Raw genomic sequence first — 22863 nt, forward strand, 5'->3', positions numbered from 1 at the left:
AGCGCCTTCGTTCAGTTGCATGTTGCTATGAATCTCAATCATGTAAGGCAGCTCATGAGATTATTGTATTGAAGTACATAGGAGAGAGATGAACCACATAGCTACCGGTACAGCCCCGAGCCTCGATGGAGAACTACTCCCTCCTCATGGGAGACAACGAGCGGTGATGGAGATGGCGGTGGTGTCGATGGAGGAGCCTTCCGGGGCACTTCCCGTTCCGGCAGCGTGCCGGAACGGAGACTCCGTCCCCCGGATCTTGGCTTCGCGATGGCGGCGGCTCTGGAAGGTTTCTGTGGGTTTCGTCGAACGCATCAGGGTTTTCGCGACGGAGGCTTTAAATAGGCGAAGAGGCGGCGCAGGAGGGCTGAAGGGGTGCCCACACCATAGGGTGGCGCGGGCCCCCTGGCCGCGCCAGCCTAGGGTTTGGTGGGCCTGTGCCCCCTCTCTGGCGGTTCTCGTGTGTTCTGGATGCTTCCGGGCAAAATAGGAACCTGGGCGTTGATTTCGTCCAATTCCGAGAATATTTCGTTACTAGGATTTCTGAACCAAAAACAGCAGAAAACATGAACCGGCACTTCGGCATCTTGTTAATAGGTTAGTTCCGGAAAACGCATAAATATGACATAAAATGTGCATATAACATGTAGATATCATCAATAATGTGGCATGGAACATAAGAAATTATCGATACGTCGGAGACGTATCAGCATCCCCAAGCTTAGTTCTGCTCGTCCCGAGCAGGTAAAACGATAACAAAGATAATTTCTGGAGTGACATGCCATCATAACCTTGATCATACTATTTGTAAAGCATATGTAATGAATGCAGCGATCAAAACAATGGTAATGACATGAGTAAGCAAGTGAATCATATAGCAAAGACTTTTCATGAATAGTACTTCAAGACAAGCATCAATAAGTCTTGCATAAGAGTTAACTCATAAAGCAATAAATCAAAGTAAAGGTATTGAAGCAACACAAAGGAAGATTAAGTTTCAGTGGTTGCTTTCAACTTATAACATGTATATCTCATGGATAATTGTCAACATAGAGTAATATAATAAGTGCAATATGCAAGTATGTAGGAATCAATGCACAGTTCACACAAGTGTTTGCTTCTTGAGGTGGAGAGAGATAGGTGAACCGACTCAACATAAAAGTAAAAAGAATGGTCCTTCAAAGAGGAAAGCATCGATTGCTATATTTGTGCTAGAGCTTTGATTTTGAAAACATGAAACAATTTTGTCAATGGTAGTAATAAAGCATATGTATCATGTAAATTATATCTTACAAGTTGCAAGCCTCATGCATAGTGTACTAATAGTGCCCGCACCTTGTCCTAATTAGCTTGGACTACCGGATCATCGCAATGCACATGTTTTAACCAAGTGTCACAAAGGGGTACCTCTATGCCGCCTGTACAAAGGTCTAAGGAGAAAGCTCGCATTGGATTTCTCGCTATTGATTATTCTCAACTTAGACATCCATACCGGGACAACATAGACAACAGATAATGGACTCCTCTTTTATGCATAAGCATGTAACAACAATTAATAATTTTCTCATATGAGATTGAGGATATATGTCCAAAACTGAAACTTCCACCATGGATCATGGCTTTAGTTAGCTGCCCAATGTTCTTCTCTAACAATATGCATGCTTAACCATAAGGTGGTAGATCGCTCTTACTTCGTGACAAGACAAACATGCATAGCAACTCACATGAAATTCAACAAAGAGTAGTTGATGGCGTCCCCAGTGAACATGGTTATCGCACAACAAGCAACTTAATAAGAGATAAAGTGCATAATTACATATTCAATACCACAGTAGTTTTTAAGCTATTTGTCCCATGAGCTATATATTGCAAAGGTGAATGATGGAATTTTAAAGGTAGCACTCAAGCAATTTACTTTGGAATGGCGGAAAATACCATGTAGTAGGTAGGTATGGTGGACACAAATGGCATAGTGGTTGGCTCAAGTATTTTGGATGCATGAGAAGTATTCCCTCTCGATACAAGGTTTAAGCTAGCAAGGCTATTTGAAACAAACACAAGGATGAACCGGTGCAGCAAAACTCACATAAAAGACATATTGAAAACATTATAAGACTCTACACCGTCTTCCTTGTTGTTCAAACTCAATACTAGAAATTATCTAGACCTTAGAGAGACCAAATATGCAAACCAAATTTTAGCATGCTCTATGTATTTCTTCATTAATGGGTGCAAAGCATATGATGCAAGAGCTTAAACATGAGCACAACAATTGCCAAGTATCACATTACCCAAGACATTAATAGCAATTACTACATGTATCATTTTCCAATTCCAACCATATAACAATTTAACGAAGGAGAAACTTCGCCATGAATACTATGAGTAGAAACTAAGGACATACTTGTCCATATGCTACAGCGGAGCGTGTCTCTCTCCCACAAAGTGAATGCTAGGATCCATTTTATTCAAACAAAACAAAAAACAAAAACAAACCGACGCTCCAAGAAAAGCACATAAGATGTGATGGAATAAAAATATAGTTTCAGGGGAGGAACCTGATAATATTGTCGATGAAGAAGGGGATGCCTTGGGCATCCCCAAGCTTAGACGCTTGAGTATTCTTGATATATGCAGGGGTGAACCACCGGGGCATCCCCAAGCTTAGACTTTTCACTCTTCTTGATCATAGTATATCATCCTCCTCTCTTGACCCTTGAAAACTTCCTTCACACCAAACTTCTCATAAACTTCATTAGAGGGGTTAGTACATAATCAAAAACTCACATGTTCAGAGGTAACACAATCATTCTTAACACTTCTGGACATTGCTCAAAGCTACTGGAAGGTAATGGAACAAAGAAATCCACCCAACACAGCGAAAGAAGCAATGCGAAATAAAAGGCAGAATCTGTCAAAACAGAACAGTCCGTAAAGACGAATTTTTAATAAATACTTCCGTTGCTCAGATCAGAAAACTCAAAACTAATGAAAGTTGCGTACATATCTGAGGAACACGCACGTAAATTGGCATATTTTTCTGAGTTACCTACAGAGAAAACAGCCCAGATTCGTGACAGATAGAAATCTGTTTCTGCGCAGAAATCCAAATCTAGTATCAACCTTCGATTAGAGGCTTCACTTGGCACAACAAAACACAAAACTAAGATAAGGAGAGGTTGATACAGTAGTAAACAACTTCCAAGACACAAATATAAAATTAAGTACTGTAGCAAAATAACACATGGGTTATCTCCCAAGAAGTTCTTTTCTTTATAGCCATTAAGATGGGCTCAGCAGTTTTAATGACGCACTCGCAAGAAATAGTATTTGAAGCAAAAGAGAGCATCAAGAAGCAAATTCAAAACACATTTAAGTCTAACATGCTTCCTATGCATAGGAATCTTATAAATAAACAAGTTCATGAAAAGCAAAGTAACAAGCATAGGAAGATAAAACAAGTATAGCTTCAAAAATTTCAGCACATAGAGAGGTGTTTTAGTAACATGAAAATTTCTACAACCATATTTTCCTCTCTCATAATAACTTTCAGTAGTGTCATGAGCAAACTCAACAATATAACTATCACATAAAGCATTCTTATCATGAGTCTCATGCATAAAATTATTACTACTCCCAACATAAGCATAGTTATTCTTATTAATTGTAGTAGGAGCAAATTCAACAAAGTAGCTATCATTATTATTCTCATCAAGTGTAGGAGGCATAGTATTATCATCATAAAAATTACTCTCCATAGTAGGCGGCACTAAAAGACCAATATCATTATAATCATCATAAATAGGAGGCAAAGTATCATCAAAGAAAATTTTCTCCTCAATGCTTGGGGGACTAAAAAGATCATGAAAACCAGCTTCCCCAAGCTTAGAACTTTCTATATTATTATCAACAATGGTGTTCAAAGCGTTCATACTAATATTACTACCAGCATGCAAATAAGATTCCATAGGTTTTTTAATTTTCGCATCAAACAATCCATGTTTTAAATCAGGAAATAGAATAAGAAGCTCATTCTTGTCCATTATGCCAAACTAGTGTAAACAAGAAACAAAAAGATGCCATTGCAGGATCTAAAGGAAATAGCTTCGAGTACTTACAACGGCGAAAATAGCTTAGTAGCCGAGATCCGGAGTGTGAGTACCTTTTACCTTTCCTCCCCGGCAACGGCGCCAGAAAATAGCTTGATGTCTACTTCCCCCTTCTTTTCCTGTAGACAGTGTTGGGCCTCCAAGAGCAGAGGTTTGTAGAACAGCAGCAAGTTTTCCCTTAAGTGGATCACCCAAGGTTTATCGAACTCAGGGAGGAAGAGGTCAAAGATATCCCTCTCATGCAACCCTGCAACCACAAAGCAAGAAGTCTCTTGTGTCCCCAACACACCTAATAGGTGCACTAGTTCGGCGAAGAGATAGTGAAATACGGGTGGTATGAATATATATGAGCAGTAGCAACGGTGCCGTGAAAATAGCTTGCTGGTGTGTAGTTGATGGTGGTAGTATTGCAGCAGTAGTAACACGAGTGAAACGATGAAACAAGCAGATAGTAACGCAGCAGTATTTAGGAACAAGGCCTAGGGATTAGACTTTCACTAGTGGACACTCTCAACATTGATCACATAACAGAATAGATAAATGCATACTCTACACTCTTGTTGGATGATGAACACATTGCGTAGGATTACACGAACCCTCAATGCCGGAGTTAACAAGCTCCACAATTCAATGTTCATATTTAAGTAACCTTAGAGTGCATGAAAGATCAATTCGACTAAACCAAGTACTAACATAGCATGCACACTGTCACCTTCATGCATATGTAGGAGGAATAGATCACATCAATACTATCATAGCAATAGTTAACTTCGCAATCTACAAGAGATCATGATCATAGCATAAACCAAGTACTAACACGGATGCACACACTGTCACCATTACACCGTGTAGGAGGAATAAAACTACTTTAATAACATTGCTAGAGTAGCACATAGATAAATTGTGATACAAAATACATTGCAATCATAAAGAGATATAAATAAGCACCTCACTATGCCATTCATCAGTGAATAAGTATTCTGTGAAATATAGCCTAAGAGACCCACACGGTGCACACACTGTCACCTTTACACACGTGGGACAAGGAGTCTCCGGAGATCACATAAGTAAAATTCACTTGACTAGCATAACGACATCTAGATTACAAGCATCATCATATGAATCTCAATCATGTAAGGCAGCTCATGAGATTATTGTATTGAAGTACATAGGAGAGAGATGAACCACATAGCTACCGGTACGGCCCCGAGCCTCGATGGAGAACTACTCCCTCCTCATGGGAGACAAGCAGCGGTGATGGAGATGGCGGTGGTGTCGATGGAGGAGCCTTCCGGGGGCACTTCCCCGTTCCGGCAGCGTGCCGGAACAGAGACTCCTGTCCCCCAGATCTTGGCTTCGCGATGGCGGCGGCTCTGGAAGGTTTCTGTGGGTTTCGTCGAACGCATCAGGGTTTTCGCGACGGAGGCTTTAAATAGGCGAAGAGGCGGCGCAGGAGGGCTGAAGGGGTGCCCACACCATAGGGTGGCGCGGGCCCCCCTGGCCGCACCGGCCTAGGGTTTGGTGGGCCTGTGCCCCCTCTCTGGCGGTTCTCGTGTGTTCTGGATGCTTCCGGGCAAAATAGGAACCTGGGCGTTGATTTCGTCCGATTCCGAGAATATTTCGTTACTAGGATTTCTGAAACCAAAAACAGCAGAAAACATGAACTGGCACTTCGGCATCTTGTTAATAGGTTAGTTCCAGAAAACGCATAAATATGACATAAAATGTGCATATAACATGTAGATATCATCAATAATGTGGCATGGAACATAAGAAATTATCGATACGTCGGAGACGTATCAGCAAGTGAAAATGGTTTTCTCTTGATCTTTAGTTTTAACGAGCAATTTGTGAAAACCCGGAATAACCATCAAGAAAGCAAAAATGAGTATTTTTAGACAACCTCTCTAACATTTGATCAATAAAGGGTAAAGGGTAATGATCTTTCTTGGTAACCTTATTAACTTTTCGATAATCAATGCACATTCTATACCCTACAACTACTCTTTGAGGGACGAGCTCATCATTATCATTAGGCACAACTGTCATTCCTCCTTTCTTAGGAACACAATGCACAGGACTAACCCATCTACTATCAGCAATAGGATATATAATACCAGCTTCAAGAAGTTTTAATACCTCATTCCTTACCACATCCTTCATCTTCGGAATTAGACGACGCGGATGTTCAACAACAGGCTTTGCATCATCTTCCATATTGATAGCATGTTGGCAAATAGAGGGAGAAATCCCCTTCAAATCATCAAGAGTATAGCCAATAGCTCCTCGGTGTTTCTTCAATATTTCTAATAACCTTTCTTCTTCAAATTCTGAAAGCTTAGAACTAATAATAACAAGATATATTTTCTTATCATCAATATGAGCATACTTAAGATTATCAGGCAGTGGCTTCAATTCGAAAACAGGATCTTCCTTTGGTGGTGGTGTTGTACCTAAATCTTGAACCGGCAAGTCATGTTTAAGAATAGGTTGACGAAGGAAAATTTCATCAAGCTCATTCCTTTCTTCCCTAAAGACTTCACTCTCACTATCCTCCAAATGTTGCTGCAAAGGATTATTAGGAGCAAGAGCAATATACGCACATTGTTCAACTCTAAAATCATTATTAGGCAATTCAGCTTTATAAGGAGTTTTGGCAAATTTAGAGAAATTAAACTCATAAGATTCACCAGCAAATTTAGTCACAATTTTTTCCTTCTTGCAATCTATAACAGCTCCACAAGTATTTAGAAAAGGTCTACCAAAAATAATAGGACAATACTTACTAGCAACAGAACCAAGTACCAAAAAGTCAGCAGGATATTTAATCTTACCACATAGAACTTCCACATCTCGAACAATACCAATAGGAGAGATAGTTTCTCTATTAGCTAGCCGAATAACCACATCAATATCTTCAAGTTCACAAGAACCAATTTCATGCATAATCTCCGTATAAAGCTCATAAGGAATGGCACTAATACTTGCACCAATGTCGCATAAACCATAATAACAATGATCACCAATTCTAACGAGAGCATAGGAACACTAGCTTTCCTAGACTTATTAGGATGCGAAACAATATTAGAAGCTTCTTCACGAGAAAATAATATGACCATCTTCTACATTTTCAGTCACAAGATCTTTAACTATTGCAATAGCGGGTTCAACCTTTATTTGTTCTTCAGGTTTTATAGGTTTCTTTTCACTTTTATTAACCGCACTAGTTATAACAGAATACTCCTTCATTTTAGCAGGAAAAGGAGTTTTTTCAATATATGCTTCAGGAAGAATATGATCAACAGTTTCAATTATTGCACATTTATTTATAGATGAATCAGTTTTATCTTTGTATGGTTCATGATACTTATCAAAATTCTTCCTAGGCAATTCAAGTGAGAGGCAAAAGCTTTATAAAAGTTTGCAACGACTTGAGAATCAAGACCATAAGTAGCACTCATATTACGAAATTTATCAGTCTCCATAAAAACTTCAATGCATTTATAATCATAGTTTATACTGACTCTCTATCTTTGTCGTTCTCCCATCCTTCAGTATTCTCCTGGATCCGATCAAGAAGGTCCCTTTTAAACTCTTCTTCGTTGCATGTAAATGATCCAGAACAAGAAGTATCCAGCAAAGTCTTATCTTGAAAAGACAATCTTGCATAGAAATTATCAATAATAATATTACCATGAAGCTCATGAATGGGGCATTTGAGCATTAAAGACTTCAATCTCCCCCATGCTTGGGCAATACTCACTCCATCATGAGGCCAGAAATTATATATGCGGTTTCGATCTTTGTGAATTTCACTTGGAGGATAGAATTTAGAATAAAATAGAGGCACAATATCCTTCCAATCAAGAGAATCACCATTCTTCAGCAATTTATACCAATGCGCCGCTTTACCAGACAGCGATATAGAGAATAGTTTCTTTATAACTTCATCCATAGCAATACCTGCACATTTGAATAACCTGCATAATTCATGTAAAAATAGTAAATGATCACCACGATGGACAGTTCCATCCCCCTCATAGCGGTTATCCACAACACGTTCAATAATTTCCATAGGTATTTTATATGGAACCTCTTTCTCACCTGGTGCCTCATCCACTACCTTTGCAGTAGTAGTAGATTTTCCAAATAGGAATTCAAGAGAAGATCTCTCCATAATGAATTATAGCAGCAGGCAGAAATACAGGTGGTATGAATATATATGAGCAGTAGCAACGGTGCCAGAAAATAGCTTGCTGGCGTGTAGTTGATGGTGGTAGTATTGCAGCAGTAGTAACACAGTGAAACAGTAAACAAGCGGTAGTAACGCAGCAGTATTTAGGAACAAGGCCTAGGGATTAGACTTTCACTAGTGGACACTCTCAACATTGATCACATAACGAGAATAGATAAATGCATACTCTACACTCTTGTTGGATGATGAACACATTGCGTAGGATTACACGAACCCTCAATGCCGGAGTTAACAAGCTCCACAATTCAATGTTCATATTTAAGTAACCTTAGAGTGCATGAAAGATCAATTCGACTAAACCAAGTACTAACATAGCATGCACACCTGTCACCTTCATGCATATGTAGGAGGAATAGATCACATCAATACTGTCATAGCAATAGTTAACTTCGCAATCTACAAGAGATCATGATCATAGCATAAACCAAGTACTAACACGGATGCACACACTGTCACCATTACACCGTGTAGGAGGAATAAAACTACTTTAATAACATTGCTAGAGTAGCACATAGATAAATTGTGATACAAAATACATTGCAATCATAAAGAGATATAAATAAGCACCTCACTATGCCATTCATCAGTGAATAAGTATTCTGTGAAATATAGCCTAAGAGACCCACACGGTGCACACACTGTCACCTTTACACACGTGGGACAAGGAGTCTCCGGAGATCACATAAGTAAAATTCACTTGACTAGCATAAAGACATCTAGATTACAAGCATCATCATATGAATCTCAATCATGTAAGGCAGCTCATGAGATTATTGTATTGAAGTACATAGGAGAGAGATGAACCACATAGCTACCGGTACAGCCCCGAGCCTCGATGGAGAACTACTCCCTCCTCATGGGAGACGGCAGCGGTGATGGAGATGGCGGTGGTGTCGATGGAGGAGCCTTCCGGGGCACTTCCCCGTTCGGTAGCGTGCCGGAACAGAGACTCTGTCCCCCGGATCTTGGCTTCGCGATGGCGGCGGCTCCGGAAGGTTTACGTGGGTTTCGTCGAACGCATCGGGGTTTTCGCGACGGAGGCTTTAAATAGGCGAAGAGGCGGCGCGGAGGGCTGAAGGGGTGCCCACACCATAGGGTGGCGCGGGCCCCCCGGCCGCACCGGCCTAGGGTTTGGTGGGCCTGTGCCCCCTCTGCGGCGGTTCTCGTGTGTTCGGATGCTTCCGGGCAAAATAGGAACCCGGGCGTTGATTTCGTCCAATTCCGAGAATATTTCGTTACTAGGATTTCTGAAACCAAAAACAGCAGAAAACATGAACTGGCACTTCGGCATCTTGTTAACAGGTTAGTTCCAGAAAATGCATAAATATGACATAAAATGTGCATATAACATGTAGATATCATCAATAATGTGGCATGGAACATAAGAAATTATCGATACGTCGGAGACGTATCAGCAAGTGAAAATGGTTTTCTCTTGATCTTTAGTTTTAACAGCAATTTGTGAAAACCCAGAATAACCATCAAGAAAGCAAAAATGAGTATTTTTAGACAACCTCTCTAACATTTGATCAATAAAGGGTAAAGGGTAATGATCTTTCTTGGTAACCTTATTAACTTTTCGATAATCAATGCACATTCTATACCCTACAACTACTCTTTGAGGGATGAGCTCATCATTATCATTAGGCACAACTGTCATTCCTCCTTTCTTAGGAACACAATGCACAGGACTAACCCATCTACTATCAGCAATAGGATATATAATACCAGCTTCAAGAAGTTTTAATACCTCATTCCTTACCACATCCTTCATCTTCGGAATTAGACGACGCTGATGTTCAACAACGGGCTTTGCATCATCTTCCATATTGATAGCATGTTGGCAAATAGAGGGAGAAATCCCCTTCAAATCATCAAGAGTATAGCCAATAGCTCCTCGGTGTTTCTTCAATATTTCTAATAACCTTTCTTCTTCAAATTCTGAAAGCTTAGAACTAATAATAACAAGATATATTTTCTTATCATCAATATGAGCATACTTAAGATTATCAGGCAGTGGCTTCAATTCAAAAACAGGATCTTCCTTTGGTGGTGGTGTTGTACCTAAATCTTGAACCGGCAAGTCATGTTTAAGAATAGGTTGACGAAGGAAAATTTCATCAAGCTCATTCCTTTCTTCCCTAAAGACTTCACTCTCACTATCCTCCAAATGTTGTTGCAAAGGATTATTAGGAGCAAGAGCAATATACGCACATTGTTCAACTCTAAAATCATTATTAGGCAATTCAGCTTTATAAGGAGTTTTGGCAAATTTAGAGAAATTAAACTCATAAGATTCACCAGCAAATTTAGTCACAATTTTTTCCTTCTTGCAATCTATAACAGCTCCACAAGTATTTAGAAAAGGTCTACCAAAAATAATAGGACAATACTTACTAGCAACAGAACCAAGTACCAAAAAGTCAGCAGGATATTTAATCTTACCACATAGAACTTCCACATCTCGAACAATACCAATAGGAGAGATAGTTTCTCTATTAGCTAGCCGAATAACCACATCAATATCTTCAAGTTCACAAGAACCAATTTCATGCATAATCTCCGTATAAAGCTCATAAGGAATGGCACTAATACTTGCACCAATGTCGCATAAACCATAATAACAATGATCACCAATTCTAACAGAGAGCATAGGAACACTAGCTTTCCTAGACTTATTAGGATGCGAAACAATATTAGAAGCTTCTTCACAGAAAATAATATGACCATCTTCTACATTTTCAGTCACAAGATCTTTAACTATTGCAATAGCAGGTTCAACCTTTATTTGTTCTTCAGGTTTTATAGGTTTCTTTTCACTTTTATTAACCGCACTAGTTATAACAGAATACTCCTTCATTTTAGCAGGAAAAGGAGTTTTTTCAATATATGCTTCAGGAAGAATATGATCAACAGTTTCAATTATTGCACATTTATTTATAGATGAATCAGTTTTATCTTTGTATGGTTCATGATACTTATCAAAATTCTTCCTAGGCAATTCAGAGTGAGAGGCAAAAGCTTTATAAAAGTTTGCAACGACTTGAGAATCAAGACCATAAGTAGCACTCATATTACGAAATTTATCAGTCTCCATAAAAACTTCAATGCATTTATAATCATAGTTTATACCTGACTCTCTATCTTTGTCGTTCTCCCATCCTTCAGTATTCTCCTGGATCCGATCAAGAAGGTCCCTTTTAAACTCTTCTTCGTTGCATGTAAATGATCCAGAACAAGAAGTATCCAGCAAAGTCTTATCTTGAAAAGACAATCTTGCATAGAAATTATCAATAATAATATTACCATGAAGCTCATGAATGGGGCATTTGAGCATTAAAGACTTCAATCTCCCCCATGCTTGGGCAATACTCACTCCATCATGAGGCCAGAAATTATATATGCGGTTTCGATCTTTGTGAATTTCACTTGGAGGATAGAATTTAGAATAAAATAGAGGCACAATATCCTTCCAATCAAGAGAATCACCATTCTTCAGCAATTTATACCAATGCGCCGCTTTACCAGACAGCGATATAGAGAATAGTTTCTTTCTAACTTCATCCATAGCAATACCTGCACATTTGAATAACCTGCATAATTCATGTAAAAATAGTAAATGATCACCACGATGGACAGTTCCATCCCCCTCATAGCGGTTATCCACAACACGTTCAATAATTTCCATAGGTATTTTATATGGAACCTCTTTCTCACCTGGTGCCTCATCCACTACCTTTGCAGTAGTAGTAGATTTTCCAAATAGGAATTCAAGAGAAGATCTCTCCATAATGAATTATAGCAAGAGCAGTGAAATAAAATCAGCACGTACAGTAAAGGTTTTCCTTACCAATTCCACTTACCAATAGCGCTTCACTCCCCGGCAACGGCGACAGAAAATAGTCTTGATGACCCACAAGTATAGGGGGTGTATCGTAGTACTTTCGATAAATAAGAGTGTCGAACCCAACGAGGAGCAGAAGGTGTTGACAAGCAGTTTCGATGAAGGATTCACTGTAAATGCTCACAGACAAGTATTCAGGGGTTTTTGATATAGCAGATAAATAAAGTACGAGTAAGTAAAATGCGAGAGAAATAATTGCAGCGAGTGGCCCAATCCTTTTTAGCACAAAGGACAAGCCGGTTTGTTTACTTATAATGACCAAACGTTCTTGAGGACACACGGGAATTTAGTCTAGTGCTTTCGCTTCATATAGCTGATTAATCTTCATTGTTTTGATAAGTGTTGTGTGGGTGAACCTATGCTAATGCACCGCCCTTCCTAGGACTAATACATACTTGTGATTATACCCCTTGCAAGCATCCGCAAATACAAGAAAGTAATTAAGATAAATCTAACCACAGACCTTAAACTCGAGATCCCGCTATCCCTCCTGCATCGATATACCAACGGGGGTTCAGGTTGATGTCACTCCGGCAACCCCGCAATTAGCAAACGAATACAAGATGTATTCCCCTAGGCCCATAAAGGTGAAGTATCATGTAGTCGACGTTCACATGACACCACTAGAAGAATAACACCACAACTTAAATATCATAACATTGAATATTACCCAACATAATTCACTACTAACATTTAGACTTCACCCATGTCCTCAAGAACTAAACGAACTACTCACGAGACATCATATGGAACATGATCAGAGGTGATATGATGGTTAATAACAATCTGAACATAAACCTTGGTTCAATGGTTTCACTCAATAGCATCAATAACAAGTAGAAATTAATATCGGGAGAGTTTCCCCTATCAAACAATCAAGATCCAACCCTAATTGTTACAGCGGTGACGAGGTGCAGCGGTGGAGATGGCGGTGATGATGATGGAGATGATGGTGATGATGATCCCAATGATGTCCAGCTCGATGACGGTGACGATGGCGTCGATTTCCCCCTCCGGGAGGGAATTTCCCCGGTGGATTTCAGCCTGCCGGAGAGCTCTTTTCTCTCTGGTGTTTTCCGCCCCGCAGAGGCGGCTGTGACTCTTCGCGACTATCCCCCTGGAGCTTAGGTTTTCGGGACGAAGAAATACGCGAAGGTGAGGAGGCCAGAGGGGATCGTGGGCCCCCTCCCCACAAGGCGGCGCGGCCAGGGCAGGGCCCGCGCCGGCCTATGAGGGGGGGCCATGGCGGCCCTCCTCGGCTCCTCCTTTTGGCTACCTCCGTCTTCTGGAAAAATAGGATTTTCAGTATAATTCCCGTCAATTGTTGATCTTCCGAAATATTGCATTCTGACGGTGCTTTTTCCAGCAGAATCCTGACTCCGGTGCGCGATTCTCCAATAATCATGAAACATGCAAAATAGATGAAATAACATAAGTATCATCTCTAAATATGAAATATATCAATGAATAACAGTAAATTATGATATAAAATTGTGATGCAAAATGGATGTATCAGTGTCATGGTAGTGTTTGTCTTCGTGGTCGGCCACATGGTGATGCTTGTGACCGGCGTGACCGGCGGTGTCATGGTGGTGTTCGTCTTCGTGGTCGGCGACGTGACCATGCTTATGACCGGCGTGACCGGCGGTGTCATGGTGCTCTTCATCTTCGTGTCGGCAACGTGGTGATGGTTTTGACCGGCGTGATCGGCGGTGCCATGGTGGTTTCTGCCTTTGTGATCGCCAACGTGCCGAAGCTTGTGAACGGCGGCGTGAAGCTTTGTGATAGGTGAGGAGGTGAGAGGTAAAGTCAACATGTGGATAAGTGGTGAGGCTATTACTGGGCTCGTATGAAACCAAATAGACTGGACTCTTCGTTTCTGCTGGGCCAAAAAATTCTACATAGCCTGCCAAACAACAGCCAAAACCTGCAGCGTGGCCCGTTCGGAACGAGATGAGGCTCCCATCTCACTGCGCCAGTGATGCAGGACTTCGGCCCACGTAACCAAACGCGCGAGGTCATTGTCTCTAGGTAGGCCCATTAGGCATGAAGACAGAACACTAGGCAGGGGCTTCTCGGCCCAATGGCTCGGACATGGCCCACTCGACGCCCATCTTGGTGTGCAAGATCAACATGCCGAGATCAGATCGAAGATTCTATATAGGTTTCGTTTGTAATCAGATCCATGATATCTCATTAATTAGGGTTTTCACCATAGCCCAGTCTCGGCACGTGTAACCCTAGACCATGGTGTGTATAAGGGTCTGCCGAGCAAATAACAGCAGTTACCGTTATCGAAAATAATACACTAACAGCAACAACATACATACACGACGATGATGATGTTATTCGAGCTCACGCTGACAGAGAGGAAGAAATGAGGATGAGACAGCTATGCATGTACCACATGCGGATCGACGTAACGCAGAAGCTGATGGCCAGCTTCAAGCAAAAAGCAACGATCAGACTGAATCAAGCTATCTACAAGCCTCTGCTCCTCCGGATTGCCACGACACCACTCCATCACCATCACACTGTAAATGAACAGAACCCAGCCGCCGACGAATAGCGCCACGAGCCCCACGACGGCCGCCGCGACGTCAAGCTCCGTCCTGGACGCCCGATGGGAATCACGAAATTCCACGGAGTACTGGAAGACGACGAAGAGCGCGACGGCGAGGCAACCCAGGACACACATGAACGTGCACCGGCTGCACTCGGCGGGCTCCGCCTCAGCCACGGTCGCGGCGCCGCCGTCGACGTAGGGGTTCTCGATGTCCGCCATAACTGTGACAGATCGATCTGCGTCTCGTTAGTCCTGCGGCCGGTCTGTCTGCCTGCCTCTAAATACCGTCGATGGATCGATCGGTCATGGCCGGCCGTGCGTGCTCCATCTGGACTGTGGTGTCCCTTGTCCGGGTCGGGTCGGTATTTCCTTGGACATACAAACATACATACAGAGGTTCGGTATGTGGGTTGGTTCCCGTGTGGAATATTGTTCTTTTTCTCAAGCCAAAAAAAAAAAACCCAATTGCTAAAAAGTGCACGGTGGCTGGTTTGCTCCATCGAGCCCTCGATTCTCGTCCGTCGGATCCGCAGGATCAGACTGAGTCGTTTTCACCGCACACCCACGTGGCCGACTGCTCCCCACTCTCTCTCCCCGTTTCGTTCCCCATTCATCGTACACACGCGACCTCCCCTCGTTCACATCATACCGCCGTGCCGCCGCCGCCGTTGCTCGCCGCGCCGCCCGCTGCTCCCGGCCGCCGCCATGTGCTGGTGCCACTCTGTCGTCGCATCCTCCTGCGAACCCCCAGCACATCTCATCCTTCCCTCGGCGCACACGCGCGCCCATGATGCGCCGCTGCAGCCACCCACAGGTCCAACTGTCGCTGGCCATCGCCGTTGCCGCCACCCGCCGAAAAATCTCGGCCGTGGTCATCTCTGCCAGCTCCCCGCCGCCGCCAAGCCATCACGCCCCCAACGCTCGTCCCCGCGGCAAACCCTATAGCCGTGCGGCTTGGCTGCCGGCGCTGCTCCCACGACGCGCCGAGTCAGACCCAACGTGTCTCGATGGCCACCACCTCCGCCTACGCAGCGGCGGCCGGCGGGGAAGCTGCGGCGTGGCCGTGCCGCGGCGCCCTTCTCAGGCCACGGCCTCCGCCGCCTCGCCTCGCCTTCCTCTCCAGAACGCCCGCTCGGGGAGCCTCGATCTCGCTGCCAACGGGGCTTCACCGGGCGGCGGCGGCCACTGAGGGGAGGACGGGGATGGGGGTCGGGAGTGAGGAGAAGGAGGAGGGTCCGGCGTGGTTGGAGCTGGAGCCGATCGACAGCGACGACCAACTGGACTGGGCCCTTGCCGCGGGCCAACAGCGCTGTGCGCCCATCGTCCTGCTCTGGTAACTACAGTTACACTTTCCTCTGGCTGAATCTTCAAATTTTAGGATTCGCTACCGTGGTGACATAGGATTAGTGTAGGAAAAATGATTGTCATGGACGATGCAGCTTCAGTATCTTGGATTAGGTTTGGTAGTTATACCTTTGTGGGAATAGAGATCTTGTATCCAGTGGCGAAGCTGTATCCTGGATGAAAAAGGTTCTCTGTAGCTCTGTAGCTCATCGGTAGCTCTGTACGTCCTTTGTTCATCCACCATCAGATGAAATTTTCTTCGAGCGGTGATTGGACATGCCTAAGTTGGCTACCGGAATGAATTAAGTTGATTCCACCAACATGCTTAAGTTGTTTTTTTATAGTTTAGTTGGATTTGTTTTTTTTGGAGCAATATGCATAAGTTGGCTAATTTGGGTTAATTAAGTTGTATTGTCAATATGGTGTACTTAAATGAATTAAGTTTGGTTCCACCAACGTGTTTTATTGTGACATTCCTAAGCTAGCTAGCGAAATGAATTAAGTTGGTTTTAACATGTCCCGTATCATTGAGTTGGTGCAGGGCGTGCCGTGAAAATACCTCAAATTTAATGTAAAGTTGTGTATAGGTTGTTGCTATGTTGTCCGCTGAAGATTGTTAAGTTGCTGATCTAGTGAGGTATCATAGTTCTTTTGTTAAGATTGTATCACATTATGTCCCTTGCTTAATCACTAGTACCACGATAATCGAATGAAGCAATAGTAGTGGCTTTTGTATGTACGTCAAAGCTAAAGCCAAAAGGCAGTTTCCTGTAATTAGTGCGAATTTTCATTAGTGGGATTGTTCAGATGTGAAAATCGGTCTGTTTCTGCATTTTTCCGAAGCAACGCTGAAGTTAACTTGGTGTGTAATCATTTCGCTTTTGTGGGCGCGTGCATGAGTGGGATAGCGTGGGAAACGTTGAAGTAGGTAGCTTCGATTGTGCATGTTGTGCTCTAGTGATAGATATTTGCTGCTGGATGTGCCAGGTAGATTTTCATTCCTGTTTGTTCTCTTCCTGTCTCGCAGATTTCCGAGGATGACGTTGTTCTCGCACCTAAGGATGTAGCTCGATCAACAAGTGTACCAGGTGCCTGATGGAGTTTTATTCGTCGACCGCGTTTAGGCGACACACATGAGCCCATCGGTGTGGTCTCAAGATAGACAAGGTAGTCATTTTATTCTCATTTTCCAGCCAGCTGGGGGTGTAAAACCACTTTATATCTCAATAACATTGGTCATTTGTTGTTAAGATCTAGACTGGCATTGCGTACTTGTACCATTCATACATGATGCGTTTATATACGTGGTCAATATGATGTAAACTAGATGGATGTAAACTCAGAATTGCAATAGCTTTTTGAGCAACATACTTAAGTTGCTTACTGATTTAATTAAGCTGCTTTATCAACATGGTTAAGTTGGCTACTGAATTTAACTAAGTTGCTTTGTTCATGAATTATGCATAAGTTGCATATTATTCATGGAGTATTATTAAAACAACAAACAATGAATGGCTGGTAGTTTTGGTTAAGTTGGCTGGTGGTTTTGTTTAAGTTGCCTTTTGATTTTCCATGCCATGAATTATGCATAACTTGTCCATTATTTATCTATTAAAATAGGTGTTTTATCAATATGATTATGTTGACTACTGAGAGTAAATAAGTTGACTGGTGTTTCTTATTTAATTTGCTTTTTGATTTTTTTCCATCCCATGAATCATGCCATGAATTGGCCATTATTCATTTTTTAAAATAATTTGCTATCTCATTATGATTAAGTTGTCTACTAGAAGTAATTAAGTTGGCTGGTGATTCTTATTGAAGTTGCTTTATGATTTTGCCATGCCATGAGATGCCATGATTTGGCGATTATTCATGTTTTAAATAAGTTGTTATGTCATTATAATTAAGTTGTCAACTAGGAGTAATTAAGTTGGCTCCTGGTTGTTACTTAAGTTGCTTTCTGATTTTTCCATGCCATGAACGATGCCACGAGTTGCCATTATCTATGTTTTAAATAAGTTGTTCTTTCATTATGATTAAGTTGTCCACTAGGAGTAATTAAGGGTGTGTTCGGCAACCGTCCAGTGACAAGGGATTAACTTGTCAATGCCTACAAGTAGTAGACTAGGGTTTCGTTGGATGTAGAGGGCAAGTAGATCTCGAAGGTTTCAGCCGAAAAGTGCTCGACGAAATAAAGCTAGGGTTTGCTCAACAATGATTCGATGATCCTCTCGTCCCTCGACCCCCCCTTATATATGAGGCGGAGCCGAGGGATTCATATTGTACACGTTACAGAGTCCGGGAAGGTTCTTAACTCATCCTGTAAGATTACAAACAACCCTTCCTATTACAACTCTAACTTTTCTTAATAATATCTTTGGGCTTCCGAGTCTTCTTATTCTTCGGGTAGTGGGCCTTCATCAAACCCCGGGTACTATCTTTGGCAGGCCCATTGGGGATGCCTATGTCAGTAGCCCCCGAGATTTTGCTTGAATCGTAGAGTCAGGGAAAATCTCCCCTGTTTATTTTTACTCGACAATTTTGACTTGTCTATATTTCTTCACATGAATTTCTATATTATACAGGGATAATGGTAGTTGGGGCTAGTTCATCTAACGGATCAGGTACTAGTTAACTGCTCTAGTGGCAATCCGCAAAAACCTACTTCAAGATCACGTCCCTGGACATGATCTCGGGATACTGGTGTAAACTTCGACAGGTGCCGCTTAAGGTCTTACCATTCTGTCGAGTCCCAGTTAAATTTATCGGGTACCTAACGCGTCCGTTAGGATTTTTCTTCGTATCTGTTGATACGGATAAAAGTAGCAAACCATCGTCAGAGATGGGGCCACGCCGCACAGAACGGATCTGGGGTCTTACCTTCGCAGTGTTTTGCGGCATTCAGAATTTATTCGCAACTTTTGGCGTTCTGAGAATATATTGTCGAGTGCTTATTCGGCTGTTGGAATAGCACATTTCATCGAGTCAATTTCTGACTTATATTGCTCTCCCGATGGGATACTGGTGTAAACTTCGACAGGTGCCGCTTAAGGTCTTACCATTCTGTCGAGTCCCAGTTAAATTTATCAGGTACCTAACGCGTCCGTTAGGATTTTTCTACGTATCTGTTGATACGGATAAAAGTAGCAAACCATCGTCAGAGATGGGGCCACGCCGCACAGAACGGATCTGGGGTCTTACCTTCGCAGTGGGTAACTTGGTTTATCTGGTGTGATGCCATGAAATCGCGTATCCGTTAGTTTGAGGTTTGCCAAGGATATGTTCATTTTCCTTAGTGTATCTGCATACATAAGGTTTAGACTGCTTCCCCCATCGATGAAAACTCGAGACACGTCGAATCCTGCAATTACTGCGGGCAAAATAAGTGCTGATTGCCCTGGTCGAGGAACTTGCTGCGGGTGATCCGCAATTGTGAAACCAATGTCTTGTCCCGACCAATTGAGATACTCGACTGTTGGTGGAGGCATCTTTTCTGCCATGAACACCTGCCGCGAGATTACTTTCTGAGCTCTATTGGATGGCCTGCCTTTCTGAATCATCGAGACTGTTCCATGGGAGTTGGGATCGACGTATGGTGGTGGTGCTGGTGCTGCCGCTATCCTGAGCTGGTGTCGATTTTCTTCCGTAATTGCGGGAGGAGGTGGTAGATGGATCTCACTCCTAGGTCCTTGGGGATTTTGACTTGCTGCCTGGGCGTGGGCTTGCGCGGCAACCCTCATCATTGCTTGAAAGTTCCGACAATCTTTCTGTAGATGTCCTGACTGTCTTACCCCATTGTTGTCGACGAAAAAGTGCATCTGGCATGGACCATTCATCATATCCTCAGGGGTCACAAAGGGCCTCTGAAACCTAGGACCGTTGTTTGGCCTGCTATTTCGCGAGTCATCTCTGTTGTCACTTCGCTGCTCGCTGCTGCGCTGATAATTATCTCTGTTGTTTCCGCCGATGTCTCGATCGAAACCCAGCCGAAATTTGGCCAGGTGGATCATAACTCGAAAATCGAGAGAATCGTCGCCTGCCCTGGTAATTTCGATTGCGGTCCTCCTCTGGCGACCTGTGTCGCTTATTGTGCACAGCATCCTCGCCATCTTCCCATTTATTTGTTATCTCCATTAATGCTGATACTGTTTTTGGGTTAGTTCTCCCCAGATCCTCCACGAAATATCCTCGTCGGACTCCTGCAACAAATGCATCTATGGCTCTCTCGTCAGATATGTTTTCTGCCGAGTTTTTGATGATGTTCCACCTTTGGATATACTTCCTCATTGATTCATCATGTTTCTGTTGACATGATCTCAACTCCTCGAGTGTCGCAGGCTTTTTGCAAGTGGACCGAAATTTTTTGATGATTATGTCCTCAAAATCAGTCCAGCTGTCAATGGAACTTACTGGAAGCTTCTTTATCCAAGATCTTGCGGCTCCACTCAAGTGCACCTGAATGCTCTGCATTGCCGTTGCCCTTGTGCCGCCAATTAGTTTCACTGTCTCGAGGTAATCTACCAGCCAATCCTCAGGATCCCGCAATCCGTCGAATTTTTTGAAATTATCGGGTAGCTTAAACCACGAGGGCACCCGAGTTTTTCGGACCCTCCTCGTGAAACATGGTAGCCCGCACATATCCTCTTCGGCTAAGTCTGGAGAATGTCGATGTTCCCTTCTATGTTGTCGTGCCCTGTCTACCCTTGCCTGGGTTTCTGCGTCCCTTGCTTCGCCTGTTCTCTCGGGAGCTGCTGCTGCGACCGCAGGTCGTGGACTATTTTGCCTTGCTGATCCTTCTGGAGGCGTCGATGCGAACGCTGTTCCCATGGCTCCAACGCCTGCCATGGCCATATTATACAGTGCTTCCCTTGGATCTCCAGGAGGTGGTCTAGATGCGAGGATAAAGGCTTGTGTCGCCATGTACCCAGCTTCCGGTGTTTTGGGAATAATGTTTCCTCTTGTGTCTATCGACATAAATGACATGTCGAAGTTTTGAACTAGATTCTCTCTTTCTGCTTCAGGTATGTTTTGCAACCTTGACCTTGCCCTGTTCCGAGCTTCTCTGTGACTATCTCCCGAAGTTCCTGAGTGTCGACTGAGGTCGGCCCTGCGCCTGCTTGACGCGGAAGCTGCCTCCCTTCGAAGACTCGGAAGGAACAAAAGACGACAGACGGTGAAAGGTCAAAGGGACGACAGACTCGGAAGGAACAAAATCAACGAGACCAGTTTCGATCTGTTTACCTCTATCCATGATGTTGCTTGCTGCCGATGAAGTCGATGATTCTGAGCGTGCCATCGAGATCAGCTCCTTGTCGCCTCTAAATCCCACAGACGGCGCCAATTGACAAGGGATTAACTTGTCAATGCCTACAAGTAGTAGACTAGGGTTTCGTTGGATGTAGAGGGCAAGTAGATCTCGAAGGTTTCAGCCGAAAAGTGCTCGACGAAATAAAGCTAGGGTTTGCTCAACAATGATTCGATGATCCTCTCGTCCCTCGACCCCCCCTTATATATGAGGCGGAGCCGAGGGATTCATATTGTACACGTTACAGAGTCCGGGAAGGTTCTTAACTCATCCCGTAAGATTACAAACAACCCTTCCTATTACAACTCTAACTTTCCTTAATAATATCTTTGGGCTTCCGAGTCTTCTTATTCTTCGGGTAGTGGGCCTTCATCAAACCCCGGGTACTATCTTTGGCAGGCCCATTGGGGATGCCTATGTCATCCAGCTTCCAGCTTCTCCAAAATTCTGGACGCCAGCGGTCGAGGAGCAGACTCGACGGATTTGGGGAAGCCGGACGGTTCCCGAACATGCCCTAAGTTGGCTGGTGGTTTTTACTTAAGTTGATTTCTGATTTTTCCATGCCATGAACCATGCCTTGAGTTGCCAATTATCTGTCTTAAACAAGTTGTTCTGTTATTATGATTAAGTTGTCCACTAGGAGTAATTAAGTTTGGCTGGTGGTTCTTATTTAAGTTGCTTTTTGATTTATCCATGCCATGAACCATGCCTTGAGTTAGCCATTATCTGCCTTAAATAAGCCGTTTTGTCATTATCCCACTTCCTTAATACTGACAAGCTGAGTTGATCTTATACAATAAGTTGCATCCCTTAGAATATGCCGCAGTATGACTAGTGGCTAGTAGAGCAAAGTTGATATCTCAATACAAGTATTGATGACGGCTGTTGCTAGCTGAGTATCTTAAAAGTTAAGTTGGTACAAAATAAAAAAAAATAGTGTAACCCACTCTTTGTACGAAATTGCTTCGCCATAATACTAGAGTTGCTTTTCCGGAACAACTGAATTGGTTTCGGAAAAAAAAGTTTGTCAAAATATATACAATTGGGATCTAGTTTCGAAGATCTCGTCGCGAGAGGTCCAACGGCGAAAACGGATCGCATTTTCGACAAATGGTTTGAAAGTTATGACTTTTTTTAAAAAAAATCGCTTGACATTAAATGCACGTAGTCTCTATATGCCAAACTAGCACCCGAGTCTCTATAGCCGTGGGTTCCTTTTTCAGATCGGTGGGTGTGAGTACTTTCCATTTTAGGAGCGATGGCTGGTTAGGACTAATCAGCCTCCGATTGCTGCCTAGATGTTGTTGGAGATATGCCCAAGAGGCAATAATAAATTAGTTATTGTTATATCTTAGTGTTCATGATAAATGTTTACATCCC

This window comes from Lolium rigidum, chromosome 6, assembly GCF_022539505.1.
Source record: "Lolium rigidum isolate FL_2022 chromosome 6, APGP_CSIRO_Lrig_0.1, whole genome shotgun sequence".
Taxonomy (NCBI): Eukaryota; Viridiplantae; Streptophyta; class Magnoliopsida; order Poales; family Poaceae; genus Lolium; species Lolium rigidum.